Source organism: Pezoporus flaviventris, unplaced genomic scaffold, assembly GCF_033815535.1.
Source record: "Pezoporus flaviventris isolate CSIRO_AGI_PZ_B2104156 unplaced genomic scaffold, CSIRO_AGI_Pfla_v1 ptg000078l, whole genome shotgun sequence".
Lineage (NCBI taxonomy): Eukaryota > Metazoa > Chordata > Aves > Psittaciformes > Psittacidae > Pezoporus > Pezoporus flaviventris.
In genome coordinates this window covers 7,927,543-7,943,502 of record NW_026892626.1, presented here as the reverse complement: position 1 = coordinate 7,943,502, position 15,960 = coordinate 7,927,543, and the positions used below count along the sequence as shown (strand labels likewise).

Here is a 15,960-nt window from a genome sequence, read left to right as displayed (position 1 = left end):
ATCTGTCTAGAAAACTGGTGATCCAGATAAAACCAGACGTCTGTGCTCCTGGTGTGTCCCAGCTGTCCTCACATAACTGTCAGGCTGTAAGAAGGTAAGAGAGAAGGGGCTGCACTGGCTCATAGCATTGCACAGCTTCCTGGTGCCACATGTCTAGCAGGAGCCATAAGCACATGCCAACACCACCATTTGCCTACTTGGGTGTGTAATCAGTATAGAGCTTGGTTTCAGATGTGCATGAAGGAGGGAGAATTGTGGGTGCTGATGAAGACGAGGTGTTGAACAAACGTGAAGTACCCATGGGCTGGTCTGCACCACTCCAGCTGGTACAGACCCACCAGGGTCCAGCTGTCAGCGGCAGGCACGTGGTTCACCTGGCTTTGAAAGAGCAGTTTAAGTGAGCTGCAGCAGTAAAAGTGCTGCACTTCATATGCTGATGGATATCTATTTCATTGGGTCTTAACCATGTCTTGTGGCAAGATCACAGTTTCTCATGGGTTTCAAGCAGAAGGGAGGAAATTCCAGTTTCCAGCAGAGAAGAACGAAGCAAATTCATGTAATCACATGTTCATGTTAAACATAACAAGCACCAGAAGAGAGCTCTCTTTCAGCTGGTCCTCAGAGGCCACCTTTCAAGCAGTACTCCCTGCAAGCATCTATGAGGGAGAAAACAAACAAGGCTGCTGGGCTGGCTGACCTGCTCTGGACCAGGACTGCAGGTCCTCAGCACCAAACTGCTGCTGTGCATCTGCTCATGCCCCAAAGAGCTGAAGGCAGAACCTGGCCTTAATTCACTCTGTTCCATGTATTTTAGGCTGATAGGACTCAGTGCGCTGAAGGAGAAACACCCTGAGTGGTGATGGGAGCAAGGAGGGCATATTCTTGACCAAGGGGGTAGAGTTTATCTCACTGAGTGGAGATACCTGCAGCTGGGTAAAAGAAGGATCCTAGCACACAGACCCGGGGGGCTGGGGAGGGAAGTGCTGGGAGAACTAGAGCCTGTGGGATGGGGTTAGCAGTGCGGTCTGCAGCACTGTTATACAGGGGCGAGAAATCATGTTTCAGTGGCAGAGCTTTGTGGTTTTTGATAAATGCATGTAGTGTTGGCAGCAGGCAGAGGGAGAGCAGGGGTAGGTCAGAGTCACACTCCAGCTCCAGAGCGTTCCTCCTGGGAGCTGCAGAAGGGCCCTCCGAGTCCACCTCTGCTCCATTACATTACTGGACACTTCTTCCCCTTGTTTATGTGGTAGAGACATCTGAAAACAATTTGTGCCTGTTAAGCTTTGCGGACGGTCAGGGTTCTGTGTGCAGTTTGGTCTGCAGCTTGGCCAGCACAAGCTGGGGTTGATCTGTGTTGGCTCATTAGCTAATGAGACGTGCTGTAGATAGCAGGGCTCTCTGGGGGCTGCCTTCGACACGTGGGTGCCTTTGCAGTGTGCGGGCAGGGGTGGGTACGGTACCAATGAGCTCACCCTCTGCAACAGCAGCTCTCCCGCTCCTCTCGCGTGCGGGTGGGCAGGGAAGACGCAATAAGATGGCAGGGAATATGCGCTCCCCCCCAGTTATTACTGATATTAAAAGCATCTGCAGCTGTGGGTTGGGAAACTGCTGGAGAGGGGTGTGCATGCTGCAGGCTTGGCCAGAAAGCTAGCAAACCTCTGTGTGAGCAATACATGCTGACCAATGCTCTGGAGACGATGGATGGGGAAATCTTTGGGAAGGATCCCAGGACAAAGGCGAGGACGGCTGAGCAATTGAGGTGGGAGGATGCCATCCAGAAGGGGAAAATGTTTAAGCTGGGAGGAAAGAAACAGTTTAGAGAAGGGATGATAAGCTAACCACATGACTGGAGGAGGAGGTGTGAAGAACTTGATGGGAAACACAGGACTAAGTGTGTGGGGGGAATGAGGCAAGGAACAGGTAAAGTACAGTGAAACAGCAAGGAAGAGCGAGGTGCAACCCTGCCGAGCATTAGCTGTGCTGTGCGACGGCAGCGCATGCCACCCCTGCGAGGCTCAGCCCGGAGAGCTCCCGTGGGTGCCAATGGGACAGGGGCAAGGCCTGGGAGCTCAGCAGTGCCTGTCCCTGCCGGCAGTACTGAGAGTGACTCCGGCCCGCGGCAGCCCGCACGGGGATCACCCCGGCTCCCCCCGGGCACAGCGCTCAGGGGCAGCAGACCTTCCAGCAGCCAAGAGAACAACCCCGCGGGCTCGGGGCTAACGGGACGGGAGCTGAACGCTACAGCTCGGCCGGAGGTCGGGGGCTACACGCCCCGCAGAGCGACGCCCACCACGAGGCGGACCCCGACCCCGCGGAGGGGAGGCGGGGGCCGCGGGTCGGGGCCGCGCTGCGGAGGCCGCGGGCGGGCCGGTGGCTTCCGCCCGGCGCAGCGCATTCCTCCGCCGTGAGTCAGGGCGGCGGCGAGGCGGTATGCGTCGTCCCGCGGCCCCGGGCGCTGGCAGCTCCCCGGCGGGACTCACGCCGCTAAACCCGGCACGGTTCCCGTCTCCTATTTGCATGCCGCGGCTGTGAATGGCGTGCCCGGCTGGCCGGCCCCTGGCACGGGGGAGGAGTCTCCGCGCCCTACACGGGCCGAGCTCGGCGGCGCCGGTCCCTTAAGCCGCACTGGGGGGCGGCCCGACCCGAGCGGCGGCTCGCCGCTGCGCTTCACCCGCATTCACGGTGAGTGCTGGACCGGGGAAGATGTGGGAACGGGGTTGGGGAAGTAGGCTCAGTACGGGGCTGGGGCTGCCCCGGGACACGGCGCACACGTGAGTGGCGGTTCTGTCCCGTCCCGTCCCGTCCCGTTCCGCGGCCCGGCCGCCTCAGCCGCGGCTCGGCAGCCCCCTGCTGGTGGCCTGGCCGGGAGGGGCAGCCCCGCGGGACACCGAGGGCTGTCCCCTGCCTGGGACCGCGCTGCCTCAGCCGGGCAGGGAGCGGCCCTCGGTGAACCCCGGGGGCAAGGCCGGCGCCCTGAGGTGGCGGCCCCGGCCCCGGCCCCTGCCAGCAGCGGGAAGCTCTCGGATAGCTGCCCTCACCGGGCACCGTCGCCCACCCCGTAAAGTGAGGCTCAGCGGCCTTCACTGTGTCTCGGTGCCTCAGGTGGGAACCCGGCCCTGTCAGCCACAGGCAAGAAGGAGACCTGTGGGAGCTCGCTTTCCAGCTCATCCATGTTTCTTTGGTTGTTGGGAGTTTGGTGAGCCAATGTGTAGGTGAAGGTGCATGTCCATGGTGCATTCAGCTGGTCCTAGTCCACGCTGGAGCTGAAAGGCTTTTCCAGCCCCTTACCTTGCCATGCATTCCCACCCGTGATGCTGGCACCGGTGTTTTGGCAGCTGCTTTGTGAGCAGATCCGGTGGAAAACATACTGGCTTTTATACGTGAAGGCTGGTTTTCCTCTGGATCGAGTCCCTGAACTGACTATTCACACTGTGCACTGCTGGCATGAAGCGGGGAATCACAGCAGCTTGTGAGTAAAGCTTTTGCAGGATTTCACCCTCAGTGATGAGTCCTTTCGGGCTCCTCAGGGAGCAGCCTGTCCACACGCACATAGTGAGGTGCCAGAGTGCCCCTTGTGTGTATTTTAACTTGTGCTTTTCTCTCGTGTAGCTTGGGAGAAGCTAGCAGCAGCAGCAAACTGTGAGCAGCAGCACAAATGGGTTTTGCTCAGTTCTTGTCCTTGTGCATTATGTGGTTCTGGCTGCTGATTCTCTTGCAGGTTGGCTTCATGGCACAGTGCACGGTGCTGGTCAGGGATGTCTCCAGGCTGGGTCTCAGAGCAAGCAGGAAGTTGTTTCCTTTCTTCCTGTTTTTGTCCCCATGGCTGCTAATTTCCTCTGGGAAGAAAGCTGTGTGTTCTGCAGCAAAGGAAAAAATAGGCACACGTAATGGGAAGGGACAAGGCAGCAAAGCTGAAAGTGATTCTGAATGAAGCATACAATGTGGAAGGAACACAGGGTGTTAACTGCAGCAATGCTGATAGAACAGCGAAGACAAGTAGCTGCCTTTGTGCCAGGGGTAAAAAGGGCCCACTTGTGCAGAGCTGGGGAGCAGACCCTTGGAAGGAGAACAGGGTTTTGACCCCAGTGCATGTATATGTGTTGCTCTCCAGCCCTTCTGTCTTGGTGGTGCAGGGTTTGCAAGAGGAGTTGATAACTTCTGTTATATCAGTTGATATAGTTGGAAGAACTTTCAGGTACCTCCTTCCTTCAAGTTTTGATTGTTAAAAGGACTTCACAAAAGGCCTCATCTGCCTGAAACTTCTCTGCTCTTTTTTTTTTTTTTTTTCCCCCCTGTGGCTCTAACAACAGCTACCACTCCTCCCTCCTGCTGCATCCCTCTTGTGTCCTTGGATCCTCGTGGCTACTGATGGGCAGCCCAGGTCTCCGCTGTGTGCACGCTCATGGGGACGCTGTGCTGTTCCTCAGCTGGAACCCTTCCACCCTCCCACGAGGGGCTGTGTATTTGGAATGAGGTCCCCAGCTTTGTTATGGTATCTGTGCTCATCAGCCCTGAGCCCCCCTGGAAGGCAGCAGCTGTCACGTGTGGTCGTGTGTCAGCAGTGTGCTGCTTCCGTGCGTTCCTATGAAAGGAGTTTAATGCTGCCCAGTGTAAAAGCAACTCCCACAAAACTAATTCTGCCCATGACAGGCCCTTCTCTTCTCCTTTTCTTTTCTTTTCTTTTCTTTTCTTTTCTTTTCTTTTCTTTTCTTTTCTTTTCTTTTCCTTTTCTCTTTTTTCTCTTTTCTTTCTTTCTTTTTTTTTTTTTTTTTTAAGCAATACACTTGCAAGAGATCTGCCTACAAACTGGCTTTTCAGGTTCTGGGGAAAGCCATGGGCTGGCCCCTGTCTCAGGAATGTCTTACTCTGTGCTGGGTAGGCTTCAGCCGCAGCTTTGAATGTGGAGAGCACTGCTCACCCGCAGAGCAGAGCAGGCACCTCTTCAGCAAGCTCGTCCTTCCTGTGGCTTGGTGCTGAGAACACGTGGCCCTGACGTGTCACCTCAGTCGGGGGTTAATGTCCCGTGGAAGGGGCCAGCACCTCCTCAGATGTCTCGTTTCACTTTTGTGACGGGGACTGCATTGAGGCTGTAGCTAAGTGAGGTCTTAAGGCAGGATTGGGAATTTCTTTTGGGGTCATCAGTCGTGTTCCTCTGGAATCCAGCCTCGGAGAGTAGCCAGCAAGTCCCAGCATGTTCCCCCGACAGAGGCAGGGTCTGCTGAGTGTGGCATGATAGGACAGTTTATTCTGGGCACAGAGCCCTCATGCTCGGATATAATTAGTGAAAGTTTGATTCCATTCAGTGTGTTAGATCTCCCTCCAGTGCAAACACAGCCTGGTTAGTGCTGAAGGCCCTAGATGGGCAACAAGACCAGGAGTCCCAGGTTGTTTTCCATTTAGTGTATCCAGCAAAGAGGTTGGCAGAGCACCCATGAGCTGCTGTGGATGCTGCCTGCTGAGTGGGACTGGCTGTGAGCTGAAGATCCTGATGTTTCTCTGTCTATATCTCTAGAGCTTTAATCCAGCAGAACGCTTTGATAAGATTCTTCCCTTGTGATTGCTGCCTTTTTCCCTTAGTTATCTTTGCAGGCATCCTGTGGGGACCATGTGCCATTCTCAGAGGTTCCAGCGCTAGTTATGACCCAACATGACACTTCTGTTAATTTCTTTTCCTGCAGCCATCTGCCTGTTGCCAGTATACAGCTAGTTTCAGTAGAAATACTTAAACTCAAGGATGGGTTCGTTCCTTAACATGTTCCCTGAGCTCAGAAATGGATTAATTTTCTTTCTTTTCAGCTGAAGGGGTACTGGGCTCCAAGTCTAACTTTATCATCATCTTGTTGGAATGAAGTGGACTTGTAGTGCACAGATCTTGCACTGTTATTTAGCCTTGGAAGGAAATGAATCTATTATTTCCCATGTTCAGGCTGGCAACTCTATTCCTGTGTCCTTGAAGAACCTCAGACTGGCTTAGTGTGTGATGTGTGCTCTTGTCATCCAGGCCTGCTTGTATGGAGTGACAGAGACCCTCGCTTCAACATAGCTCAAGGGGCGGGCAAGGCTTCCCTGCCAGCCTCCCTGTTTTCACAGGCAGGATTGACTGAGCCCTTGGGAAGATCTAGGGGCAACCCTGAGAGAGGGAGATTTCCACAGGGAGCAGTGGGAATTGTGTCTATGCTGAGATTGCCTGTTGTGTCCTTGTTAGCTGAACTTCAGGGGTTTCTGGTTTCTTATTCCTTTTTTTTTGGGTCCTGCTCATCTAGCTGCTGTCCAGGGCTGGTTGAAGCCCTTAAGATCACATCTCTCATACCTGTTGTTTTAGTCCATGGTGCTGTCGGAACGAGGAAGTATTTGGGGATTTGTTTGTTTTTTTTAATGTTTGTTGGGAAAATGCCAAATGAGCAAATAGTAGCTGAATTAAAAAAAAAAAAAAAATCTGAACTATAGTAAAATCCTTTTGAGTAATGACCAGTGGCTGTTTGTTGCTTGGTGAAGGTGGAGAGCTTATTCTTCATGTTAATCTTTATTGTTAAATCTCCTAAAGCTATAGACTGCAAGTTTCATTGGTTGTGTGCTGTGTTTGCTGCAGAGATAGCAAATGTCAGATTAACATAAGGCTTGTTCTTGCTGAAATTTCCTTTGGGTGCACTCTTCAGCTCTGTTAGATAAACCATTTGTTTCAACTATAATGAAATCTACTTTTTGCATAGCATAGAAATGTTAGAACTATTGTGATATAGACCTGGTCTCAAATTCTGGGGCCTTTAGCAACAAACAGATCTTGCCTTAGTAATCTGAGCATCTCTAAAACAGTAATTATTAAAGGAAATGTAATTTCTTCTCAGTGAACTAAGAAGTATCATTGCAAAATACTTCCCTGGCACAATACAGCGTTCCCAGGGGGAGAAGAGATATCAAGACATGCCCAGTCTTGCCTTTTCTGGAAAGCCTACCTTTGCCACCTCCTCCTCTTCCTGTTTCCACTTCACTGAGAGACAGCCCCTTACTCTGCTGGTCAGCAGTGGTCCTGCTTTGAAGGTTGTTGGGTTCCTTTTTCCTTTAAAAAGGAACAATCCATATGAGGTCATCCTGAAGCTGTGCAGGATGCAGCTTTTACTGTTCTACAGGTCCAGCACTTGTCTTTGACTTGGTGAAAGTTATAACAGCCTGAATTTTAAAATCTTGAGGGCTCAGACAGCTCAGTTGACAAATACTTCCCTGTTTCAGCAGTTATTGCCCTGTAGCAATCAGCGCATGGGTGGTATGTTTCTCTGTTGCTTGAGTTCAAAGCCCAGTGCTTTAAAGTGGACTGCAGAAGACAGCAGGCTGAGTTGTTTTGCCAAAAGGTGTGAGTGTACCTTCCTTTTCTCTGACTGCTCTGGGACTGTGATTTCAGGGAGAACAGTGAGACAGACCATGCCATTCACTTGGATTGAAGAAGTATGGTTCACTTGGATTTTTTTCTAACACAGCATTAGAATCATGATTATTTCCATTTGTGTTATAAAATGAGTTGGTGCATTGGGCATGCACCAATGCACACATGTGTACCCACACCTGCAGAGCAAGACAAGCTCTTCCTGCAACTGCTTGCCAGTTAGACAAAGTAGGAGATAGCATGTGGCCAGCTGCTGAGCACTAGCAGGAGGGAATTAGAGCATTAGAGTGGCAGGGTAGCTCTCCTGTGTGCTGGTTAATCAGCTAATGCTTAGGAAGAGCAGCTCCAGTCAAACCAGCTCTGGTCTGAGTCCTTGGCTATTTAATTGTTCCTTTGAAGGATCTCCATTGAGCATCATTGCTGTGGGCACTGCTGGTGGATGCAGGCTTATTTTCTCACTTGGATCCAGGAGAACAGAACTATGGTTGTGTTGGAGAAAGCATATGTGTGACGGTGAGTGAAGATGCTCTGAATTTCAAAGAAACATGCAAAGAGAGCTAGCCTGAATGGCTTCCATCCTTCCTGAGTATAAAGTCTGTCTTCTGGTGGCTCCAGTGTTTGTTATTGTTATTTCCTCTTAAGATTTTTTTAGATTGCTATTCAGAGTGGTTTTATGTAACTTTCCATAGGAAATGTTGTCATTTGTGGCAGTTTTGATCTCTTTTGCCAGTGAGACCTTTTCACTTAGCACAACAGTGATTCTTAGCTGCTTTTAGTACCATGACTCTGCCATAGAGGTTGGGTGGCTTTTCGTCTAGGATAATTTTTGGTTTGGGGTATTGTGATCTTTTTAGGGGAGGTTGCTAGTTTTGGCAGTTGCTTTTCCGTCAGTGTTTATTGATGTCATATTTTGTAAATGGACAGTGTAATCAGTAAGAGGCATTCATTACTTTACCAAAAAAAATGGCTCTTGAGGTAGGCGCACAGGCACCAACTCTCCCAAAAGCAACCAGAGCCAGTGTTTACTGGTGTCTTAAGAGTCAAACCAGTTCCTAGCTTTCCTTGTGTCCTTGACCCTTATGGTACTTATGTTGAATAGGAGAGTTGGTGGAAAAAAAAATTACAATTGCAGAATTTCAAAGAGAAATGATACCTTTGTTAAAATACAGTGGTAGGATTTTGTCAGCTTTGTCTTCTGTTTTCTAATGTGGGGTCATGACAAAATTGACCAGCGCAAATTTTTGCCCTGATAAAAGCATTTTTGTGAATCTTTCTTTGCTGTATAATTGAGGCAGTGACATGGACCAATGTGTCCCTGGTACTTGTGGATCAGCCAGTATTGTACAGTGCATCTTTTTCACTAGTAGTGAGAATAAATCTGGAACAGCGGCTTCTGGAGGTCCACTGAATTGTTGCAGTGAGTTAAATGTGCACTGAAATAGTTTCTGTGATCACTCTTTCCTTCTTCTTTGTTAACAAGGAGCTGCAGAACGTGTAGACCCAGGCAGGGTACTAAGACAGCTGTGTTTTGAGGCTGTTGGGGACCCTAGCGCAAAGGGCTCTGCTGGCTCAGCACAAGCACTACTAACCCAGCAGGCAGCTGTGGTTACCTCTGAATAGGGCGCAAGAACAAGGCTTGCGTAGGTGATCCTTCCTCTACATATACTTCCAGTGCTGGCAGTCAGTTGTTTATAATTGGAATTGTTAATATTTGACTTGTTAATGTGATTATACTTGTTATCCATTCTGGCTACATTCACTGTGGCACTGAACCAGCTGTAGTATCCTGGCTTTTTGCATAGGCATGCTGAGATGCATCAGCCATCTGGTAGCTGGTAATGTATCTAGGTGGAAACCAGCTCCTTTTGAGGACCAGGCAGTGCTGACTTCTGTAAGGAATGGAAGTGCTGCTCAGTGCTGGCTTCTTGTCCCCTGTGCTTGATGTACTGTCACTGAAGCTCTTAGTAGGTATTGTCATCAGTCCCTGCCCAGATGTAGCCTGTAAGTGGCATACTGTGACCGGAGTGTTCGCATGTGGCTGCCTGAAATGTGGCTATCATGTGGTGGCAGGCTGGTGTTCTCTGCAAAGCTGCGGGGTGTGTTCATGGAGAAGCACAAACAGGATGAAGATGCCAGAGTACTCCAGGTTTTCCATTGCTTTCTCCACATTGTTGATTATATTTTATGCTCAGACTGTTCCCCTTGCTGGTGTCTAGGTAGGTTGTATCTCTGTTGTATGCTAACTGTGCATCACCTGGGCCCTGCATGGGTTCTGGTGCACCGGCATGCTGGCTAGTGCTGTGAACCTGCTTCTGTCATCTGTGTCACACGTGCTTAGGAGATGGAAAAGGCAGCCCCTCTGCCCAGTCTGCTTTACTTAGCTCACTTCCACCTCATTCCTTTGTGGGTGTCACAGGCCATAGGTGAGCAAGGGAAATTCATCCTCTGGGAACTCTTTTATGGAAACTGTCCATGCAGGAAGCTTGGCTGTCAGCTCTAGAGAAATCTGTGGATGGTTTGGATGTTCTTCCCATTTAATGACCCCCTGGTGATGTAGTACTATTTCTGCTGCACTCAATACCTGTACTGAGGGTACTCCTCAGATTATTTAAGCCTGAAGAGGTGCAAAACCTCCCACCTGCCTTGTAGCGTGATGGGAAGCTAACAATTACCAAGTGTGAGGTTTTGGCTGTGTTTTCATGACGGCTTTAAACTGTGCTGGCTGGAGAAGCTGTCCAGTCATTTGGCTCCAGCTGCTCTTTCTGTTCCTGCTTCTTTCCCTTTCCTTTTGCTGGCACAAGTGTTTGTGGAGCCATGTGGTGACTTGGATGAGGGAAGAAGCTTGTGCTGGAGCAAACTTTGCTGAGTCTTCTTTGCTGAGCTAGTATGTATTGGTTCCCAATGTGGATCACCCAACAGCTGCAGGGATGCTTGTGCCAGCAGGAGTGGGCAGCACAGGCTGGGGCACTGCTTTTTCCTGTTGGTTCGCATCTCTTTCAAGTGGCTGTGACAACTTTATAGCTTGAATTTTGAGCATCAGCTTCTGTGTTCTTGTTACTATTCTGCTCTTTGCTGCAAATAAAGGGGCTGGAAGATCAGAGTCTGTTGTCTGTGTGTTTGCAGGCTGAAGTTGGGGGTTGTCTTTTACCTGTACTTGGAGAAGTTCAACTACAGATCTGGGCATTAAGAAGGACCAGAAGAGTTTTTTGTTTTTTTTTTTTTAACCCTCTTCTATATGAGGGCACCAGATGTGGGTACCCTTCAGGTCCCATTGTGAAGCTGCTTTGAAAGCTTTTAATGCTGGCATTCCAGTAGGAGCTAATTTATGGTTGATGTCCATCATGACCCGCATCTTTTTCTGAAAATGAAGAAAATTGGTAGCTCAAAGGGACATCGTGTTTTCCTGTTCATGGGATTGGCTTTCATACATTCAGACTTCGCTGGCAGATGTTTTTATTGCCTGTATTTAAAGCCCTCTGGCTTAGTATATAGCTGAACCTTCTCCAAGTTCAGTGGGTCCCACGTTGAAGCTTTGCACTCCTGATGTGCCTCTTGCATATCAGTACCATTCTACAAGGCTTTGCATGACATCCAAACCCTTAGGGTTTTTTCTAACATAACTTCCAATTTCCTGTCTAGGGGTCTGCCTGACCTCTTGCATGCCAGGAAGTTTCCACTGGTGTTTCTCAGCTAATTAAACTAAGTGGTTCATGATGAGATCCCTCACTGCTGCCTTGGTTACTTGGGTAGCCACTGAAGTTAAAGACCTTCCCTATATCATTTACTCCACCATAGTGGGTTCCTGCTGGTGCAGCTCTGTTTTAGTGCTTATGTGCTGCTTTTCCAGTATGTACTTGCATGCTGGTTTTATGACCACCTGCTCAAGTGTGTATCTCCTGTTCTAGCTCTTTCTAGAGCACTGGTTGAAGACAGAGCTGTCGGGAGGAAGACTGTGATGCCTTTTAATTCATCCTCTGCAAGGCGAAGGCCTCTGTTCTGTTGGAGCCTGCTCAAAGGCTGTTACTATCCCAGATCAATTTCTTCCATGTTTTACTTTGACGTAAAGTGTGAAAGACTTGGGTAGGGTCAGGCTTTTCCAATGTGGCCTGCAGAAAAACTATGTCTTTTAGTAAGAGGTTGGCTATTCCCCAGTCCTCCTGTCTGGTCCCTCTCCAGAGGAGAGTGCAAGGTCTCAGTGTGCTGCATGCCTCTTGGTGGGGGAAAATACAGTTCCCCAAGCACCAATTTACTAGGCTGGGGATGGAGGAGGCCTGGGACCAGCGGCTCGGGCTATAGTTTGATTTCGGTATGATGTATTATGCAGAGTTATCACTGAATAGGCTGGTCTTACCCTTCTTCTCTCAGGTTGCACAGAACTTATCTGAAATTGTCTGAGCTTCTTCAGGATGCCAGATCAAGAGGGAATAATTAACGGGGGTTAATTTTGTGTTGGTAAAACACCTTGAAGTGGCTCACTGGAGTAAGGCAAGACTGCTTTTTGGGAAGCAGCTAGCTGTCAAATTGGTTTGCTTTCAAGCAGAAAGCAGAGCCTTGGGGAACTGTTGCCTGTGTGATTTGGTGCAGGCTGTTGTAGGCAGCATCAGTCTCTACCATCACTCAAGCAGCACTTGCGCACAGAAGAGGGCAGTGAGAGGGGTGGTGGGCAGTGTATGGGAATGGCAGTCCTTCCAGCTCCCTGCTGTGCAGGGCTGAAAGGGCAGTGTGTCTGCCTAGCCCACTGCCAGGCTTGTGCTCAGATTGTGGATTGCTCAGACCCCAGCTTCTTCTTGGCAGCTTGTGGGTTTGCAAAACCTCATGGCATGTCCTCTGAGCTCAGCAGCGAGGGTCAGGAAAGCAAGAGAGAGCCCTGCATAGGGCCAATGTCAGAGCAGTGCTGATGGCCTTGTTTCATTTCCCAGGTAGTTTCTTAGGGTAGCACATGGTGGTGGCCTCAGTCAAAGCCTGGGTGTTGCTGTGCCCTTGATAGCTCTCAAAGAGTGTAGGGTCACAGGCCTTTTCTACCTTCCCCGTCCCTGCTGGCCCTCAGCCCCTCCACTGGCTTGTTTTGAAGGTCTGCCTCCAGCCTGTTGTTCGAGATACTGTATGTAACTTGCCGGGTCTAATCCATGCTAGATGGTTTTATTGGCAGCCACGAGACTGAAACCCCACTGCTCCTCTTCTGCTTGGACTTCCTGCCTTTTCTCTGCAGTGCCAGCAGAAATCCTCATGCAGAGAGAGGCACAGCCAGAGCCTGATGCCTCCTCTGGCTCACTCTGTCTGAGAACACATTTAGGGTCTTAGTTTCTTTGCTGTCTCTCCAGCCAGATGCTTGCTGGTGTGCCCCAACCAGAATAGCTGCATGGGCAGACTCCTTCATGTCCCCAGGTACACAGGATGTGCCTGGAACTCTGCATAGCAGGCACTGCAAATACAGCTGTTGCAGTGATTGGTGTTTTAGAAATGGAGGAAAACAGCTGGAAGTGAAGATGGGATTGCAGCGGAATAGCCCTCGTGTCTGTTACCTCCTGAGGGTGTCTTTAAGAACATGCACATGCAGTGCTGGAAAGGGGCAAATGATGTTGGGAAAAGCAGATGATGTGCTTTGTGTACTAGGGTTGAATTAAATGTTTGTTTTGTTTTTCATTTGGAATGGTTTTGGGGTTTTATTTGGTTTTTTTTTTTAGAAAAGCTTTATTTTAAATGGGAATGACAGTAAAATGGAAATTTTGGAAGAAAAAAATCAATATGGGAATAGCTTCAGTTGTCTGTTTAAATGGAAGGATGGTCTGTGTTTGAAATGACTGTGCAAATCGCTGCATGTATTTGAGATGCCTGTCAGTTTTAGGAGCATGCTCAGGCTTCTGTACAAGACTTTTCCTTCTCTGTTTGGGTCAGTGGATTTCACTAAGCAGCTTTTCTTGATCATGTGCCGGCTTTGGAATTTAATGCGCTCTCCCTTTTTGAGCCTGACCCAGAGCACAGTGGATTTGGCTTTTGTTTTGGTACTGTGACCTTGCTTTGGCATGGAGCTTTTGAAGATGACTTTCCCAGAGTATCTGCAATATACAATTTTTTTTTTTCCTCTTGTTTATTTTAATTGAAATGGACTTCATTAGTCATTTGTGTGCTGCTACCAGGGCTGTACACACAGCTGCTCAGTGAAAAGAAGCTACATCTGCACATGCCATGTGTTCGGCCTGTGAGCTGGAGAAGAGTTTGTGTTTCTGGATTCCTCAGTTTTGTGATGCTGAGGGAACAGCTTCTGAGCTGACTGAGCAGTGCAGGTAGTGGCACCAGGACTGGGACTGTGACAGCACTGGGAAGAGAAGTCCAGGCAGGTATTGGACCATTCCATGTCTTCCCATCTCTTCAGACAGTCCCCTTACCCATGTCTCTAATGGCTCTTGTGTGGTTTTAGTAATAGTGGAGACTTCTCTCTCAGTGCCACTTGCTGGAATTGCTACCCTGAGGGTTTACAAAAGTTGAGTTTCAAGTCCCAGTGACAGTTCACAAAAGCTTGAAAGCTTGAACATTTCCACCTACCCAGGATGGAGATATTTAGCTGATGTCTGGGTTGATGGAGCATTTTCTGGCTTTGGGAGATGCTGCAAACCACAAGCACAGGTGAGAGGTCTGGAACAGCTCCTGTCCAAGCACTGAGCAGCTGGATGTAGATCACACTGTATTTGTGAGAAGAGAGGATGGTAGGGGGGGCATGGAAGAGATCTGCAAAGTCGGGATTGGCATGGAGAAAGAGGATAGGGAAAAGCAGTTCACTCTTCTAGCCCAGGAGCTGTGGAGCATCAAGTGACCCCAGGAAATGGCAGACAGAGACAAACTGAAGGAGACGGCTTGTCACATAGCATGTGTTTCAGCTGTGGAACTCACAGTTAAGAATGCAGTTAAGAATACAAAAAGTTTGCTTGGGTTAAAAATGACTTGGATAAATTGTGGAAGAAAAGTCATTGGATAGATATGAAGAGGGATACAGAACAAATGCAAAGATGTCTCTGGCACAAGAAGCCTCTGAGTTATTCATAGCACATACCATGACTCTGTCCTGTGAGATGACTGTCGAGTAATCCTGTACTCTGTGCCCATTGTCAAGCATCTTCTGTTGGAAATGAGATACTGGTGTTGGATGGATACTTGGCCTGACCTTGCATGGCTGTGCTGTGTATGTTCCTATCCTGCTGCTGTCAGTGACTTCTTGAAGACACTTGCTAGGACAGTACTGACAAATTGGGACTGGGGATGTGGAACCATTCAAATGAAATAGGTGTCAGTGCAGTTGACTTTGAAACAAAGCCCATTGGTCCTATTAAATACATGGACACTGTATCCTGAAACACTATCCCCTAAAAATAAGCAAGGAGTTAGTGTGAAACTCAGCATATGCTTTTAGTGCAGTGCTGAGACAGAAATTAGGTGACTGTAGCACTCTGAGCGAGGACCAGGTGTAATAAGGAGTGTTATCTGCCTTGTAAAGGTTTATGTTCAACTGTCCAGCTGTACATCTGTGTACACAGCTATCCCTCTATGTACAGCTAGTCTATATGTCTGTGTGTGCAGCTGGATCCACATTCAGTCTTTTAGAGACCTGCCTCTTGTGTCCATACCCCAGTCTCTTGTTGCCTGGGTCAAAGGCAGTTGGTGGCATGTGCTGTGGCCATGTTTTCACAGTGTGCAGAGAATCAGGCCCTGCTAGAGAAGTGCTGCAAGTTTAATCTGAAGTGTTTGAAAGGCTTATTTCTTGGCCATTCCCAATGCGCAGATGTAGTTGAAAATGCTGAACTGCTCTGCCTTCATTGCAGTCTCATTGGGAAATAAACATTTTAGTAAGTAAAAATGTCAAACTGGTAAAAGGATTTGCTCCTGAGTTAAGTACTCTGCAGTCACCCTTGAAACTCACCTGGTTTTTAAATAGTGAGTGCACTTACACAACTATTATATATGTATTTTGATGCTTTGCTATTTAAAGAACTCTTCAACTGCTGACGTTGGGAGAAAGCAGTCTGTTGCTCTGTCAGCTATGTGAGTTTCATCTTGAGATCTTCTTGCCTAAGGAGCAAAGCTGAGTCAGCTTTGGGGATAATCATAAAGCCATGGGCTTGACCCCAAGTGCATGTATGCTCTGTCCTCTTCTTTGGAAGTGTACACTGCTGGAGATCCCCATGCACTAGTCTGCAGGGGATGCAATGAAGCCAGTGTGATGGATACATGGACTGAAGGGGGACTGAAGACAGATTTCATTGCGAAGTCTTTCACAGAGTGCAGCATTGTTGTGACAGCTTTTGGCAGTACAGGAGTGATTCATTCATTGCCTTCCTGGCTTGGCCTTGCTGTTTGATAGAGCTGCAAAACTCATACCAGTTTGTATGCTTTACTCCCAAAGCACCTGCTCACAAAGGCAGCTCTGTAGGTGGACAGGAAGGAAGTTGAGCAATGCCTACTCATTGAAGAGATGCTGGAAAAAGAACTGTGCTAGTTCTGAGGCTCTGAATTTGCCCTTGAAGGCACAGAAAGTAAGCTCTTGAGTTGTGTCATGATGGTCATGTGTAAAATAGGTTGTGTTTGATCAT

General features: G+C 48.9%; 1 protein-coding gene across 3 annotated transcripts in view; it reads left to right on the top strand.

The window, feature by feature from the left end:
- The first annotated feature begins 2,349 nt into the window (after positions 1-2,349).
- The window catches only part of RHBDF1 (rhomboid 5 homolog 1), a 37,099-nt gene continuing 23,488 nt past the window's right edge, over positions 2,350-15,960 (top strand). For 2 of the 3 annotated variants that reach the window (XM_061473339.1, XM_061473338.1), the window contains exon 1: positions 2,350-2,682. The gene's annotated coding sequence lies outside the window, so the exon portion shown is untranslated. The remainder of the gene's footprint in view (positions 2,683-15,960) is intronic. The other variant, XM_061473340.1, reaches the window with a different exon arrangement.